Genomic DNA, 12,803 nt, shown 5'->3' on the forward strand with positions numbered 1-12,803 from the left:
GAAACATTCACTATTAAAATACTTTTCTAATCTGAGTGATGTTCGAGAGGATAGCCTTGAAGAACTGCTTTGTCACAACAGGAGGCTGAGGCAGTCGCTGGGGCTGAAGGGAGAATTATCTTCTGTGGTAGAGACTTTTGATCACCATAGCGTTGATTCATGATAATACAGAGGATGTCCTTTGGAACTCATCCTTATAATGCAGAATATAGACACAGTTGAACCATTGCTGCAAGGGATATTTGTTGGGTTTGGCTATGAATGTTTGCACCGCAGATTTTGTTCTGACAGTTTAGTATGAAGCACAGGAAGTGGAACCAAAAATGAGAAACATTAATCTGTTTTCAGTCCAAGAATCCAGGTGTGATTCTTATCAGGCAATAAAAAGGAACCAAAACCTGAAGAGCCTGACATTTGGTGGTAGCTATTTCTGTGTGGATAGCCTGTGCTTTCTTCAGGTGTTTCTGTAATTTGCAGTTGTTGTCTGAGTATTATAGCTGGAAGAGTTACTGCAGAATAGGTTTCAGTTGAAATCCTATTCTGAAGGCTACCTAATGGCTAGCATGATGGATTTATTTTATCCCAGTTGATAAACATGCTACTGCTCTCCTGATTCAAGCTTTACTTGACTACATCACCAAATACTGTATTTTGATATTGCTAAATTTTTACAAGTTCTCCCTGATATACTAAGAAATCTATTAGGAAGGTACTGTACTCACTCTTACAATAAAACTTTTGTGAAATCTAAAGCAAACTTAGACCTACAGACTGAAGCTCAACTCTTCTCTGATAATTTTAAAAGGAAGAGATCTCTCTTTTGTCATTAAAGAGTCACAGGATATGAGCTAACAGTCCTCAAATCTAGCCTGTGGATGAGTATACTGCTTTGGAAAAATTGCAGTTGTTGTAGAGTTTTCAGTCAAGAAATTAATGAAAGTTACACTGTGATCGTGCAAATGCCAAGGCTACAGTACGTGGGCAAGCATTACATTCAAGCTTGTAAATCAGGAGTCTCAGTGTGACATTAATTCTTTAAAGTTTTGGTGTAGGTGGTAAATAATAGAAGCTAATTAACGCTAGATTTGCTTAGGGTAGGAGGGAAATTTCTGCTCTGGCTGAAAGCAGAAACATTCTTAGGAATTATATGTTCAAGTGCTATTGATTTGTGTGGAAGGAGTGGGCAGCTCTTGCAGAAAGCACAGACTTGAAGTATCTAGTCTAACAGGAAGAAAAAGTATGGAATTTTTCAGCATTTTAAATCTTGATGGAAGATGACAGTAAATGCTACCACATGTATTCTCTGGAATTTATTAGAGTGTGGAGATGCACCTAGGTATCACTGAGAGTTACCTGGTCCCCTGGAGGCGCTGCTGCTAGTTACATAGCTGAACACAATATAACCCAGGCAACACTCAAAACTGATGTTTTCCATTGCTGGCAACTTTTCCATGGTTGGTTTGGGGTTTTTTTTAAGGGTAATTTGAGATGACTGGGGCACCACAAAATGACAGAATGGCTTATTTTGGGTTCACTCCAGTGTCAGCCATTGAGCCTTCCATTCCTCTGTCCTGATGCTCCAGGATAGGCTAAGAACACCACCATCCTAGAGCTTCCTTAAGGCAGTCTGAGAAGGAGAAATAAGTAAATGGTTATGGACCATGAGCTATAACACTGATTGTTTCTTCTTCTGTATGGTATCTGTAAGAGTCAAACAATACCATTTGGAGAAAACCTCCAAAATCCATTCTACCCACAGCTAATATATTTGTTCTTGGACCTACCAGGTTGTTATGAGATACTGAACCTTAGTACTGCGTGTCTCACAGGGTCCAGCAGAATCTGTATGAATAGAGTTGCCTCAAATTAGGAGAATAATTAAGAAGTGGGTTTTTTTATGACTTCTCAAAAGCATCAGAAATCCATTTTACTATAGTGAATTAGGATTTTATTAACTTTTGTGTTCTGCAATGAACAGGTAGCCAAAAATTCCATATGAACTTCTTTTGATGCATTACTCAAATTTGCTGCAACATCCTAAAAGCACATTAATCCCATAATCCTTGTTTTGATAGTAATTTTTATGTCAGTGCACATTTATCTCTTTACTCCTCTGCCTTTTTTCTGCCTTGTTTCTTTCAGAGAGAGACTGAAGGGAAAGATGATAATGCAGGTTGGCTGCTGCAAAATGCAGCAATTGCAGGCTTCATGCCAGGCAGGATGTAGCTGGGCTCAAATGTGGTGTTTGCTATTTCTTCTGTGTATACAAAAATCACCTGAGCTGCATCTTCATTTGGGATGCAGTTAAAATTAACAGAAAAAAAAATGCCCTTTGTCCAAAGATTATGCCTATTTTATAAAGTAACCCACCATTTATATTTTTTTTTCCCTAAACCTGCATGTGGGTCTTTCATAGATCTCTTTTAGTAAGTATAAAGTTGGATATTGGTATGGAAACACTCATCTTGAAGGCTGTGCTTAGCTTCATGACTTCTCCAACTTATCAAACACTGTCAGTCTGCAAGCTACCATCATTGAGGCACTGCAGTGAAGGTGACAAAACTGAAGCCCACATGCAAGTTAGGTGGATGCAATTGTGTTCATGCAGCTGGGTAAGAAACACATTTCCTAACAAAACACTCCCTTTTTATTTCTAATATCTTATGAAATAAGCAATTGTGTAGAGCAGATACTTTTTCCCAGGGCAAGAATTCATTGTTAGAGCTGGGGAAGGAAATGTCTCATACCTTCCAACTAGTGTGTTGATTTTAAAGTGCATTTACTGTAGAATGTGCCAGGTAGCCAAAATAAGGAAATTAGTAAGAATCACACTGAGGTTTCATAAAGGAGAAATTAAGTGAATGATTTAGGTGCAGATGCAGAAACTGTGGGGAGTTAGGGCTTTGTGTTCTCCTGTCCAAATCATCACAAACTTAGTTTTAGTAGGCCATAAGGAAGCAGGTTCATAATGCTGTCTTTGTTTGACTTCCTTCAGGGCAAGCAACACACCGCTTTGCTAATTGCCATCAACCAGAGCTGTGCATGCCTCTGGCATACAGACCTATGAAAGAAGGGCAATATCTTTGCTCTTTTGAATTGCACAACCTGACGATTTTAAAATCTAGGCTGGGAAATAGTCACAACTATTACATTTGCTACTGGCAGCATTCACAAGCCCAAGGTTTCTAGATAATCAACTACCTTTACAGATCAAACCTATGACTGAAGTCAAACAGATGGACAGAGGATTCTACCTACTGTGAATTTTTGTAGATCCAGGTCAAATAAAAGTAATATAAATATTTCCAAATTGCTTCTTCAGGGATTTAGATTGTGTGAAGCAAGTGAGATAAGCGTAGCTGAAGAATTGAGCTCAGGAACAGTAGCTGTGCCACAAAAATCCTACCACATGGCATGGGGAAAGCTTTACATATGCTATAAATTAAGTTCTCTGTGGACCCTTTTTAGGAGATGAGACAATACTATGCAAACAAATAGTTGTGTTAGTTGAAATCCGTACCTATAAAAATATCTCAAGATCACACTGTTTGGGTGCGCTGGAAGGCAACCCACCTCAAAGGATCAGGTAAATGGACAACCTGCTCTTGGTAGCATCAGCCTGATCTGCTGCCCAGACCCATATGAACAGCAGCCCTGGTGTCTTCAGCAGGAATTTGCCCAAGATAAAAATGCAGATAGAGACCTTTTCTTCTTTGAAGTCCCCAGACACATGGTTAAGTAGTATCAGGAAGCCTCATGTAGCCAAATCCTTTAAATACTGCTCTTAAAATGTATTCCTTAATGACTCTTGATGTGGGTATCTCTGCTGCATTAAAGTGCCATTAAAATAGCTATGTAAAAAACATTAGAAATATGATTTAGTGAATAAGCCTTTTCTGTGTTTGTCAGCAGGCAGGCTCTAACAGGCCTTGCATGTATTTTTCTTACCATGTCACTTCTCTAAAAGGCATCCTGTGTGGGTACTCTGTCATTGCAGCCTTTGAGGTTATGGAAGGCAGTCCGTGGCTTGGGTAGAATTTATGGTAACTAAACAATTCTGACAATGAAGGCCACATTGACATTCACGTCCTGACAGACAGGCAGTTTTGGGGTATCTTCTATACCATGCCAGATTAATAGCTTGTGCTCAGGACAGTCAAGAATGTAAGGCAAGCATGGTTCTTGGCACAAGATAGCACTGAGCAAGAATGAAAATAATGCAAACATACTGCTCAATTGTTAGAAAGTCCATTCTATCCCAGCATAGGAGGAAAGCAACACTTGCAGATGTTAATATATTTTGCTATTGAGTCCATTAACCTTCTGGTTTGGTGGGCAGCTCAGCCAGATGGGTCACTGATTTCTCCCAGTACTGAAGGTGCATGATGATGACTGGCTTGACCAGTGAGCCTGTTTGGCGGGACTCATTAGTGGTTGCTTTTCTGAGAGTTCAATCCACCTTCTTTTTACTAAGTAAGCCTTTTACAAGTACACGTTTTTCCATCATCCCTGGTGTGAACTGCTCCTTGTGTATTCTCTTAAGGCATGCCTTCTTTTTCATTAAGTATCCTTTTAATCTTGTGTGCTTGTGGGTTTGTGTGTGTGTGTTTTAGTGATTTTTATTTATTTTTGGTAAGTCAGCCAGAAGCAATCTTTACATTTACGCTTTCCCCTTTTGCTGACAGGCTTTAACACTGTTTTGGTAGGCTCTTTCCCTCCCCTTAATTTTACTTTTTTCCTTGTTTATTATCTTACAGAAATAAGAAAAAAAAAACACCAGCTTTTTAGAGGCAGAATAATCAAACTTTTGATTGTGTAAACTTGCTTGTCTTATTTCTTATTATGTAGTTGTCATTCTTAAGAGCTGTTTACGATACCTACAGTCAGCATTTTTCTCACGGATGGAACTGAACAGCATTGTTTAACCAACACCTCCCTCTCGTGGTGACCACAAGGCTCAATAAGGAGGGAAACGGGCTACACACTTCTGTGTCGTTGTGGTATCCTTTCTATGTATGTTGTGGTCACCGACCAAGTATTCGTACTTAATTTCGTATTAATGTTTGTGGGGTTTTTTGTAGACTCTAAATGGAAGAAATTAAGAAGGAAAGAAAGCAGTTAGGTGAAACTTAGGCGGTATACTTTTGACACAAAGATGAATAACAATTCCTGAGAAAGCTGCAAGCAGTTAGTGTTTGACCTGTAAATTTCGATTGCAAAAGCAAAATAATTTATTGGTGAAAAAAGAAGTCAGCAGAGGTGTAATCACCTTCTAGTCAGTACTTGATTAGATGACTGCAAGTTCTTCACAGGACCTGAAATCTTGTGTGTGAGTACCTACTGGGGCTGGATAAAATGGAGGGTGAGGAAGATCCTTGGGGCAGTGTCTGAGACTGTATGGAAACAGAAGCTTCAGTAGGCTGATGGGCATGGTGGCTGGTGTGCTCTTGTGTGGTGAAGAGCTGTGTCTAGGGGCAGAACAGGGTTAGGGGTTTGTTTTGTGGGTTTGCTTGGCTCGTGTGTTTGTTTACTAATTAGTGTCACACTGTGTATAGTTCAAAGCAGTTCTTTTATGTGTCTCTCAGAGACTATTAAAGCAACTTGAAATACACTGTAACGCAGATGAAGCCTGCTTGGAAGACTGCCAGGAGCTTCCTGATACAGTCAGGCTGTGCTCTCTTCCCGGTACTGTGGGCTTCCTCTCATGATTGTTTTCACTGATGATTACTTAATATTAGTTTTCCACTTCCCCATAATTCTCCATGTTGTCTAAGAACATGCAACTTCTTTCCTGAGTGCACAGTGGAAATGAGTATAGACAGAAAGAGCAAGCTACAGGCTCCTCTCCCTCAGCATATGAAAGGAGACCTTTTGGAAACTAAGATGTTTTTTGTCAAAACGAAGAGGCTCATGTTCAGTGTGTGCTGTCTGTGAAGGAGGCTCAGAAGGGAATTGTTAGCTGGAAATGGATCAGAGCTGCTGCACCCATGAGCCAGCCTAGTTCTGTGTAGGTCATCTGAGGAGTGCGTGAGGTGCCCAGCCAGTGATAACTGAGGACTCCTTGATGTGGAAATTACAGGATCACTATAACATTTATGTGATTCCACTTACAGTGTCTGCCAAGTGACATCTCTGCCATAGGACTTCACAGCCTTTCTAATACACTCTGAGAAGAAGCAGCTTTGTAGTTCTGCACACAGTGAAATGAAAATCAAAGCCCATTCCAAAGAACTGCTTGTTGAAAACCTAGATGGCTACCAGTACCTGGCACAGCTGGGAGCTATTTTCTCTCCACCTCCCTCTGCCTGTTCCCTGCCTGCCCAGGCTTTGTCCTGGAAATCATCTTTCTGGATGCAGGGGAATCAAAATCCTGCCAGCTCTCCACTTGTTCCTCCCTTGCCTGCAGTCACTGAAACTCTTTTGCCGGCAAATTTGCCTTTGAACTGGGGTTGGAGTGGCTGGAGAGCAGCCAAACAGAAAGAGACCTGGGGATATGACAGCTGGCTGAACATGAGCCAGCAGTGTGCCCAGGTGGCCAAGAAGGCCAATAGCATCCTGGCCTGTATCAGGAATAGTGTAGCCAGCAGGAGCAGGGAAGTCATTCTGTCCCTGTGCTCAGCACTGGTTAGGCTACACCTTGAGTACAGTGTCCAGTTCTGGGCCCCTCAATTTAAGAAGGACATTGAGACTTTTGAACCTGTCTAGAGAAGGGCAATGAGGCTGGTGAGAGGCCTCGAGCACAAGCCCTACAAGGAGAGGCTGAGGGAGCTGAGATTGTTTAGCCTGGAGAAGAGGAGGCTCAGGGGAGACCTTATTGCTGTCTACAACTACCTGAAGGGAGGTTGTAGCCAGGAGGGGGTTGGTCTTTTCTCCCAGGCAATCAGCACCAGAACTAGAGGACACAGTCTCAAGCTGTGCAAGGGGAAGTTTAGGCTTGAGGTGAGGAGAAAGTTCTTCACTAAAAGAGTTGTTAGCCGTTGGAATGTGCTGCCCAGGGAGGTGGTGGAGTCACCATCCCTGGAGGTGTTCAAGAGGGGATTGAATGTGGTACTTGGTGCCATAGTTTAGTAGTCATGAGGTCTTGGGTGACAGGTTGGACTTGATGATCTTTGAGGTCTTTTCCAACCTTATTGATTCTATGAACAGAAATCAGAACTCAGAAAATAAATAATGTGTCTTTGCAGCTAGAGTGCTGCAAAGTGCTGAGGTCAGTGTCACTGAGTGCCAGCAGCAGATTGCATGAATGTGGTGAACCAGGCCACCAGGTAACCTTTAAACATAACTTGCTTTTCATGTCCATATGGAAATGCTGTTTATTCTGCTCCATACAGCATCTATCTTTAAATACAACTGCCAAAGGCAAAAAGGACAGTGACTGAGTTACAGTAGCTATGTATTTAAATTTTGATAATATAACAAAGGTATCATCTGTCTGTTATGAAGCCAGCTTTGAAGTGAGTAGGGTAGGAAGAAGAGCAGAAATGCCAGGGGGCAGGTGCTTTCCTCTGTGCTGGGCTCCAGTAACAGCATGGCTTTGCAGCTCCTTTTATGAATGAAAATCTGGCTGTCAGTGCAGTTTTTGGATTGCCTGTACACTGTGATTCCACAGCTACAAATGGCTTCCCACACCTCTCCCCTCTGGCTGTGGAAAAGCACCTGGACTCTAGAAATTTGGCTTGTGTAGGACTTGTTTGGCGTCTCTCAGCAGGGAGGAAGCAAGGGCCATGCTCTGTTGAGGTGTGTGGCTGTGGGATTTGAGATTGTAACCATTCATTAAGACATCAACACACACTTAATGATTCTCTGGGGGAAAAACCAAAATGCCCAAGCCAAAGCTTTCAACGGTGTCACTCTGAGTAAGCTGTCATCTGAGCAGCCAAAACTAAAAGTGCATGGAGGAAGCAGAGAGGTTTTAATCATTGCTGTTATGGTAGGCTCTGCCCCATTACATGACCTCATCTGTGCTGTGTTGTTACATTTTGTACATGTGTTAGGTGAAGATTTGTCATGTTTAGCTGTCATGTTTGCCAGATGCTGTAGGCTGCATTAGAAGTGCTGGTTTCTCAGTCCTGAGCTTTGTCTTGGATATAAGCTGCTCTGGGCATCACTAATGGAGTTTGTAACAGCAGCATCTTTTTACACCTACCTCTATGTCCTTCAGGACTGCATTGAGCAACAGGGTAAAGCTGCAACATCATCTTCTGCCCCAGACTGGAACTAGCAGGTGATGGAAATTGCCATGTTTCAGTGCAGTTATTTTAAAACATGCAACAATAATTCTTTGCATTAACAATATGTAATACAATTATCTCATTACTGGAGCTCTAGGTGACCCAGGAGAGTATGACATTGTCAGAATACTGGCACAACTGTACAGTTGTAGTAGATATATTTTTTTTCCCATCAGTCTCTGACTAATTTTTCTTTCGATTTTCTTAATAAAGAAAATATGTGGTGGGTTTTTTCTTTCTTCAGGCAATACTGGTTGTTTAAGACAAAGGTCTGAGAGGGTTGCATGTTGGATGGCATAGTTTTTGCTTTCTATTCTGTGTGCTTGTAAATGCCTGACACATGGGAAACTCAAGCAAGCTAAACATTCTTTTTTTACATTTTTACATTAACTTTTAAAGAGAAAATTAATGCCTTAACAAGAAATTACATCCCTTTATCATCAAAATCTTTAGCCAGATAGTTTATCTGAACATGGTAAATATAAAAGCATGAGGGAGGAGAGTTAACCTTTTTTTAACCAATAATATAAAGCTACATCCTTAGATGCTTCCTTTGCATAATTCCTTTAAAATCAACCAAACCATACAATGTAACAAGCAACTCGGTGTGTACAATTTCCTTCTGGCTAGAAGTTATAACAGTTCTTGGAAAGTTAGATTAAATCAGTACAATACAAAAATGGTAATTTTGATGACAGGCTAATAAATGCTGCGGTATTTTCTGTGTTCTGATGAGCTTCTGTTTCAAAGGGAGAGAGCTCTTTGCATAGAATGCATAGAATAAACCAGGTTGGAAGAGACCTTCAAGATCATCGCGTCCAACCCATCAACCAATCCAACCTACCTAAACAACCAAACCATGGCACCAAGCACCCCATCAAGTCTCGCCCTGAACACCTTCAATGATGGCGACTCCACAACCTCCCCAGGCAGCCCATTCCAATGGGCAATCACTCTCTCTGTATAGAACTTCTTCCTAACATCCAACCTAAACCTCCCCTGGTGCAGCCTGAGACTGTGTCCTCTTGTTCTGGTACTGGCTGCCTGGGAGAAGAGACCAACATTTGCCTGTCTACAGCCTCCCTTCAGGTAGATGTAGAGAGCAATAAGGTCACCCCTGAGTCTCCTCCTCTCCAGGCTAAGCAACCCCAGCTCCCTCAGCCTCTCCTCATAGGGCTTGTGTTCCAAACCCCTCACCAACTTCGTTGCCCTTCTCTGGACTCGTTCCAGCAAGTCAACATCCTTCCTAAACTGAGGGGCACAGAACTGGATACAGTACTCTTTGTTGTAAATTCTCCCAGAAATACCTTTGTGTGTCTCCTGTAGCTTAAGTGCATTTTTAAAGTCTAGATTTGAAATACATGTAATATGTTATCATCTTCAGTAATAACAGAGCCCTGAAATCATTATTGCTAAAAGCAGCTGTTAGTACAAATTACTGGTTTTGCTTCAGAGGGTATCTGGGTGACTTGGAAACAGTGGACAACTCCAAAGCAAAAGGAGAAAAGGTTGTGTTGTCTCCTACATGAAGATTGGGCATCACTCTTACTGTTGTCTTTCCATGTCCCATTGGTTAATTCCAACAAAATGTGAGTCATCTCAGAATGAGCAAGGTCTTTCACACTTTGTGAAATGGGAGGGTTGGGCTTAGCACTACCTGCTTTGGGAATGACAAACAAAACTCAGAGCCTTCTTCCCAGCAGCAGGATGCTCAAGCAGTTAATGCCCACTACACCTGATCAGGTCTGGACCAGCTGCAACTTCTGCCAGTTTTCCCCATGTGCCAAACTATCTGAAAGTTGGTAGAAGATTTGGCAGGATAGTAAGGGCTGAATAATTTATTTGGGTGGGTATATTTAAGGATCCCTGCCACATCAGGTATTGCTAATTATGGTTCAAAAGTTGAGAGGAAAAAAAAATTGAAAATACTAGTTCTATGGTGGGAAAACCCTTGGTACTCAGGCTGTGATACCAGTGACTCAAAAGATAGCTCTCTTCTCACTGAGTGAATATTGTGTTATTGCAGGTTTTTATGGAGTGAACCTTTCTGGTGATGCCCTTTTCCTAATGATTTTCAGAATTCTGCTTCTGGTTACTCATGGCTTTTAAAATACTCTTCTGCTATTATGTCCCATAAAAAGAGAGACTAAAACTTGCTATATCTTTAGATATGGAAGATTTTTCATTGCTTCCCGGAACAGCTGAACTCCAGCTATGGCTGTATTTTGGGTTTCTGTGTGAATTTGAAATCTCCAGAGAAGTATATATGAAGTGTTATAGGAAGGTAAAGCTACATGAATTGCATTGACGCCTCTACAGCAGTGTGCTGCATTACTGGTGTAGATTCCTGGGGAAAGGTAATATATCTGCATCTAATACTGATAGCTGTTATTCAATCTGCTAGGGAGATCAAGGAGAATTTGAGTTTATGGGAGTTTGGGGATTCTGAGCTATAAAGTCTAAAACTTTATAGCAAAATATACAATGTTCACTGCAAAGCAATTATGTATACTAAAATTTGATGACATCCTTCTGGCAATACTGCAAGTATTTTAATACATAACATAGGTATTGATAAATACACAAAGAATGACTCCCAATTAGAGCAAATACTATCCAAGTTCATCCAGACATATCCTCCTTTTCAACACAACTTTTAGTAGTCACAATTAGAAGACTTAAAACCCACAACATTTTTCTGGGACTTATTGACTCCTGCAATGTGATCAAACCTCCTGCAGTCACTGTACCTCCAGTGCTGTGAGCTCAGATCACTTTGCACTGTGCATCTTATTTGTACTGCATGGATAGATCATACACAGATTTGTCTGCACTAGCAGGTTTATGCTGCCCAGAAGTGCCTGGCTTACCCATGCAGGTAATACACACATACATGCAATGTCTACCTCACACACATATATATATGCTTGTATGTCCATATATACAAATGCCTATGTGTACACATATGCATGCAAGTGTGTTTCTGTCAGGAAATTCCTAGAGAGAAATGGAGCATTTCAAAATAGAGCATGCTATCAACCAATGTAGTTCTAGTTGAAAACATAAGACAACCGTTTACAACACTTGGAAGGAAAATATAATAATTGCACCACTTGAGGGAATACGGAATGTGGATGTAGCTTCAGAGGGACAGAGGTACCTGAAGTTCATTCACATTCATTCTGAAATTAAGAGTGACAGGTGAGTTGGCTGTATGCAAACCAATTCATTGGTTTTGTGGGGAAAAGCATTTGCTAGCTTGGAGGCAGCACTGTATGACTTCAGTTTCCTGCTGAGAACCTGAGTTGTGAAGTTTATACAGTGCAGAACCGTGCCAAGAGGTCTTAGCAGTTTATATCTATGGTTGTCCAAGAGCTTCTGCCCCAGAATTGCTCTTGGTGGAGCAGGGAATTACAGAGCAGGGCCCAAGTACCTATCTTATATGAGACATTGCTCCTAGCTATAAAGATGAGTAAGGAACTAGAACATCTCTCTTATGAATAAAGGCTGAGGAACATGGGGCTTTTTAGCTTAGAGAAGAGAAAACTGAGGGTGGTTCTTTTGAATGCCCTTTATAAAAGGTGAGTGTCGGGAGAATGGGGCCAGTAATTTTTTGGTGGTGCTCAGTGACAGGACAAAAGGTAATGGGCACAAACTTGAACATAGGAAGTTACATCTAAATATGAGGAGGAACTTTACTTTGTGAGTGGTAGGGCACTGGCAGAGGCTGCCCAGGAAGGCAGTAGAGTCACCATCTTTAGAGTCACTCAAAGCCTGTCTGGACACCACACTGTGCAACCTGCTCCAGGTGAACCTCTGCTGGCAAGGGGATTAGGCTAGATGATCCTCCAAAGGTACTTTCCAATCCCTATCATTTTGTGATTCTGTGACTGTTTTCTACTTCTCTTATATTATCACAAGCTGAGTACCCAATTACTGTAGTTGATGAACATGTGACATCTGAAGAAGGTTTGAATGGGGCTGGTGTTTACTGTGCTGAGAAGTACTTACAGTAATGGTGATTAAGGCACAGAGTAGCATTATTTTCTTTGTTCCACTCATCCAACTATTAGTTATCTTTGTGTGCAAAGAAGTTCAAAAAGTATGCAGGGGCCCTTCCCTCACTTTGAAAAGTTTTTTTAAATGACTGATTATATTTGCCAAATCATGTGTAGGAAGTTGGTCAGAATTTGTTGCAGAAGCTTGAGTGGTCAGTGGCAGAAAATCCTAATGGGTGATCACAATTCTTCCTTTTGGTGCTGCAGCATGTTTCCTCTTCTTCTTTCCAAATCTGGATGTATTTCACAGAGTTAGGACTTGTGTACTGTTCAAAACTTTCTGTAAACATTTCCTAAAGTAAATAATTTTGCCCTTAAGATTAAATAATATATTGCATGGTCCTACACACACCTTCCTACCATTGTTGCTATCTTTGCTGAGTCCTCCCTAAAGGATATTTTAAAAATTAAAAATCTGAATTATTTTTGCATTCTATACAAGTAGAATACAACCTAGGCCCACCAAATTCTGTGTACAGCTTAGCAATCAAAGACCGGGGCTGACTGGCTGTGT

This window comes from Dryobates pubescens, chromosome 3, assembly GCF_014839835.1.
Source record: "Dryobates pubescens isolate bDryPub1 chromosome 3, bDryPub1.pri, whole genome shotgun sequence".
Classification (NCBI taxonomy): Eukaryota; Metazoa; Chordata; class Aves; order Piciformes; family Picidae; genus Dryobates; species Dryobates pubescens.